Source organism: Erpetoichthys calabaricus, chromosome 12, assembly GCF_900747795.2.
Source record: "Erpetoichthys calabaricus chromosome 12, fErpCal1.3, whole genome shotgun sequence".
Taxonomy (NCBI): domain Eukaryota; kingdom Metazoa; phylum Chordata; class Cladistia; order Polypteriformes; family Polypteridae; genus Erpetoichthys; species Erpetoichthys calabaricus.
The window spans coordinates 17,438,598-17,444,597 of record NC_041405.2 but is presented as its reverse complement, the minus strand read 5'-3'; positions in this window follow the sequence as shown (position 1 = coordinate 17,444,597).

The following is a 6,000-nucleotide window of genomic DNA, read 5'->3' as shown; positions in this document are numbered from 1 at the left end:
TTTTCTAAATAAAAAGCCAACACACTAAAAGAGTAAACTAACTTCTGTGAATGTGATGTATTTGTTGAAATTTGTGCAATAAACTGTGAAATACTGCCTTTAGTTTTACCCAACAGCATTATATTTTGTGGGATAACAATGTATCATGGATCATTTGTGTGTGTGCTTTTTAATTTGTCTTATCTACATCTTATTTTATTTATTTGTTTTTAATGAATAAACAATAGCATAGTTTAATTTGGAATAAAAATTAGAAAGCCTAAATTTTCCTTACTTTTAATTAAGAAAAATATATAGCCCAGAGTTTGAATTGTGTGGCAGAGAGGCAGAGTACCAGTTAATGGAAGGAATTTTATTGCCTTTAGAGGATTCCACCCTGTGGCGGGCTGGCGCCCTGCCCAAGGTTTGTCTCCTGCCTTGTGCCCTGTGTTGGCTGGGATTGGCTCTAGCAAACCCCCGTGACCCTGTAGTTAGGATATAGCGGGTTGGATAATGGATGGATGGATGGATTCCACCATAGGGTTTGTAAAAAATGATATGATCAGCATGGACTAGCCATTTTATCTTACTGCGTGATAAAATTAGTCACATTCAGTTTCTATCTGTACTAAAAATAGAGACGTTATTATGTGATTTCTATACGAGTTAGTGACTACTAAGATAATTCAGGATGTTTTTAGTCACACAAACTCTTTTAAATGTGCTTTGATAACAGCCCATTTTTCAAGATTTGTCTGCAAATCACTTTGTCAGGTTTGTCACTCTATGAGACTGCACCAGCATAATGGAGCAGACATTGGCTGTTTAATAGCACTTACAGAAGACTAATATTTAATGGACAAATCATATTAACTCAAATTTCAAATGTCACATTCTTAATGCTTTAATTTCCCAAGACTTTCCCTCCTTTTGTTTTAGATTTGCAGCAGATTTAAGACTACCATTGTGAATAATACCATTGTTATTATTATAAAACTAGACATTAAGCCCATTACAATAACAGGCGCTAGAACAGTAGTGCTTAAACATTAGTAGGTACAGTCTATATTAAATGTATTCTCTTTGAGAATTTTTTTACGCTCATTTTCCTGTTCTTCTATAGATCTATTTACTCTTCTGAGTCTTTCTCTTTTAGCGTTTTTCTGACGCTCATTTTCTTTTTCTTAAATCGATCTATTTGCTCGTATTTTTCTTTGTCTGTCGGCCTTTCTTTTGTTGATGTTTACTTGCTGAGCTGACCTTTCTTCCAGGAGATGTTGCTTACCTCATTTACCGAAATCCGATTGGATCGGCCGAGCGATATTTTATAGGTCCCGCCCTGTCTGTCATCTGTGACGCGTCAGGCGGCCTTTGAAGCATCTGCTAGAGGCTGGTGACTCTGCCACTCATTCCACCCTGTACTTCCGCCTTGGCCGCGACTACCCAATCAGCACTCTCTTCAGCAATGATGTCCCTTAGGATGCCCCGTGCATGCGCACTTCACCAGAAGACACACACACGGACACATGGATGCACACAGGGGTTTTAATAAAGAGGATGATTATTTTAGGATTCCTATCAAACAGCCTTTGTTCTGTTGTTTTCCAGCAGCCTCACATAACTGATCAGACTTTGCCATTACTTATACATGTTTACTAATTCAGAATTGAATGACAATAATTAACTGTATTTATAGCTGGAGGCTGCGCTTTCTATTCACTCCAAATACTGTATTTGTGATTTCGCCAAGTTTGGCACATGTCAGTTGTTATAGTAAAGAACATTAGTTTGATCTCAATAATGCAACAAATGACCTAATTGTATTGTTTGCTGATTCGATTTCAGCAATGAAGTATGTTGTTTAAGCAGCGTTGCTCTCTGTGTGCCTTCGAGATTATGATGAGGCTGAAGTTTGTTACTTACTCGCGGTGCCTGAAGCGAGCTGGTGTCCACTGGTACGCAGCACCGGTGCTTCTTCTAATTTCAAATAACAGTAGGCCTACGGGTCCCTCGTCGAGAATTGTCAATGGGGAACCCTTCGATCGTTTTTCAATGTCTAGCAAAAATCAATCAATGTTTCACCATATTGGCACCTGTTTCTAGAGTACTGGTGAGCTCCTGAACCTCTTTAAAAATCTTCGATCAAGAGCTGACGTATCCTGATGTTCGAATGCCACTTTAATCACAATGAAATGAGTACCGCCAGTAATTTGTTTCCACTTCACGCACTGCTTATTTCCGAACTACTTGTCCTCAATCTTCACTCCACCTTAAATTATTATGTACTTTGTTCACCTATCTGCGGTGGGTTGGCACCCTGCCTGGGATTGGTTCCTGCCTTGTGCCCTGTGTTGGCTGGGATTGGCTCCAGCAGACCCCCGTGACCCTGTGTTTGGATTCAGCGGGTTGGAAAATGGATGGATGGATGGATGGATGTTCACCTATTCTTGAGCATATCATAGCTGAATGTTGTTTGGCCTTATCTTAAGTTAATTTTCTTCTAACTCAGCATATATCTATAGGCCTACAGTATGCTTGAATATATGTACTTTATATCCAAGTATCAGATTTTTTTTGACGTTGTAAAACAGAAAATAGAAGGTTTTAGCCCAGTGTTTCTCAACTTTGGTCCTGGGGACCCACTGTGGCTGCAGGTTTTTGTTCCAAACAGCTTCTGTTTTTAATTGGACTCCTGGGCTAATTAAGTGAACTGATATTTCCCAGGTTCTGTGTTTTGGGAACAATATAGAAATTAGAAAACTAAGTTTGGTTAAAAAGAAAAAAATATATACATTATGTATTAAAATCTACCAAGACGTTATATGGGAATAATGTATTTTTTTTCTTTTTAACAATATTTTCATCTTGATTTTCATTCTACTTTTCTAGGTGTTCTAATTGTTTAATTAATCCATTATTTACTATCATTATTTATGGATCTGATGCTAAAGTAGTTGCAGCCTTTGATTATTCAGTGTTGTTTGCCAGCGTGTCTGCTCTTCTCATTTGTAATTGTCATTAAAAAGATACAACAAAGGGGAAAAACTACACAGAGAAAGGGCAAAATATGATGAAATCAACAAAAGAGAATTAAGCATTTAAATCTATAGCAAAAGCAGAAATATTTCTAAATGTCTTATAAATGTAAAAATCATGCTGATGTGCTTTTCTGAATGTAGGATAAAAGAAAAATAGTACCAGCTAATTAAATGAGATCAGTGCTATCAGGAGTTGTCACTGATTAGGAATCTGATTGGAACAAAAACCTGCAGTCACAGGGGGGCCACAGGACCGAGATTGGGAAACACTGATTAAAGTTTTTCAACATTCAACTATAATATGTTCACAAATAGGTGTGCACTGCCATCTACAGGCTGCATATGCAAAATACAGTGGAATTAAAGTGGGATGAAAAATGTGAGGGCAGTACGGTGGCACAGTGGGTAGCGCTGCTGCATCGCAGTTAGGTGACCCGGGTTTGCATGTTCTCTGTCTGCGTGGGTTTCCTCTAGGTACTCCAGTTTCCTCCCACAGTCCAAAGACATGCAAGTTAGGTGCATTGGCGATTCTAAATTGTCCTAAGTGTGTGCTTGGTGTGTGTGTGTGTGCGTGTGTGCGTGTGTGTGCGTGTGTGTGTGTGTGTGTGTGGCGCCCTGCCTGGGGTTTGTTTCCTGCGTGGGATTGGCTCCAGCAGACCCCTGTAACCCTGTAGTTAGGATATAGCAGGTTGGATAATAGATGGATGGATGGAAAAATGTGAATAGAGAATAAGTAGCCAAGTTCAGCTTTGTAAGATTATACCTATTTCTTTTAAAGCAATGCTTGTTCTATCATTAGACATTTGCAAAAGAAATATCTGGATGTTTTGAAATACTAAGTAAATAGTTTTAATTTTGAAAACTAGGGGGCTCTGCTACATTATGTGCCAGCCACTTGGTGGCTCTGTCACTCATCTTTCTTTCCATGATAAGTGTGTTTTTCATGATGATTATCTCTGTGGCGAAAATCAGGAAAGCCAACCTTAGTCATATCTGTTGAATTAACGAAAGCTTTAGGAAATTTCTTTAAACACTTTTTTTTTCTTTTTAGTACCAACATACTGAATCTTTTAAATGAGGTCAGTGAGACATGTGTTTAATGATTTTGTAACATAATTCAGGATAGGTTTCTCTGTTTTGAATTTCAGCACAGACAAACCTATCTATATCATCAGCAGTTAATAATTTATTTTGCAAAGTAACCAATAAATGCATCTGAGGCAAACCCCGTTTTTGAAATTCGATCGTGTAAATGTATACTCTGATTTGACTGAACACCGAATCGAGTTTTTCAATAAAACTAAGACTTTCTGATAAAACAGTATATACTTAGGAAAGTCAAAATATTCAGAACGAATTAGCCGGTGGCATTGTTCTCAAGAATCGACAAATTTCTGGCCACTGTGGATTGCAAGTCATTGTAATAAATAAATTTGTCCAACCTATACTTCAGGATATTGCCATTGCATCATGATATAACTGTTGCAATTCTCTTGGACTACCTTGATATGATGTTGGTAATATTACTGCTTTACCTACTTTGACTTTGTTGGAACTATTGATAATTGAATTTTGAACATGATCAATGAGACCTTGCATATGTTCCGTTCTAACTTTTGTTTTATTCGATTTAATAAAGAAGAAATGATTTGCTTTGACTTTATGATACACATTAATAATGTAATGTTGCGATAGATGTAGAGATGACAGAAGTGGGTTAAATACATTGGGACATATTGCTAATTTTGACCCTCAATATTGTGTGGGTGTATTCGTTTAACCGAATTCATGTGTTCCATATTATACGACCATCCTGTTTTGCCACCAGGGAAAAGGAAAGGAAAGAGTAATAGATCTAAGTGAGGAGAATTATTAGACTGAAACGACAAATCATGCTGTGCTTTGGGATAAACATGAATATCAACTCTATCTTTGATATTTCCATCTTTCAAAGTGTCATCTAGAACATATAAAATTATTTTCCAGAAAAGGACTACAAGAAAGAAACAAATAGATTGTATTTATAAAAATACTGTCCAGAAAAGCTTCATTAAAGGATGAAACTGATAACTTTTCATTCACAACTTAAAATTTATAAGAGCTGAGAGCGCTTGGAAGTGTGTCTGACAAAAGCATTCACATGAATGAGAGGTGAGAGGGCCGTGACCGTGGGCCATCAGCCGGAAGTGGTTTAGACCAACTTGAAAAAATCTCTTGGCAATAATCTCCTCTCGTGTGAAGATTTTCTTTTATAATAGAGATTACATATGAAGCAGATCATTACCTTTGATATATGTAAGGTTGAAGCCACGACCCGCAGTGTCTTCCTCACACTTGGCATAATCGGGGTAAGAATTCACTGATCCTGAACTGAATATGCTGGTTATAAAATGGATGGGAGGCACAACTATAGCCATGTTCACTAATATCAGAGGATGTATCATGGCTAAGTATGATGCTTTATTATAAGTCAGTAAACTTGTCCATCATTTCAGCTCCCTCATTCTAATACACAACTGCAACTATCAGCTGATTATTACATGATATTGCTCACAAAGCCAACAGGAATCTGATTTTTTATTTCTTAACCAATTCCATCCACTTATAAATGTGCTAATGATGAAAGTTCTTTTTTACAGAGGATTATTATGGCCAGAGAGAAGAAAAAAAATTCTCTTTCATGATTAAAGTTGAAATGTCAAGATAACATGTGATGCCATGATCCAAAACCTTGTGACCGGTGGACACACATTTTTCACAGTGGCATACTGGCAGTAAATAGTTTGCACTTTTAGCTTTAATGTTCATACAGTATGTCATCACACTCAAAACTCTGAGGGAGACAAGAAAAAAAACCCTTAACAAATTTTGGTCCTCCTTGTCTGAAGAAATGCAGGTTACATGGATTGGTGTTGGTGTTTGAGTGCATTCACCCTGAGATGGATTAGCACCCTGTCCACGTCTTGTTCCTGCCTTGCGCCTG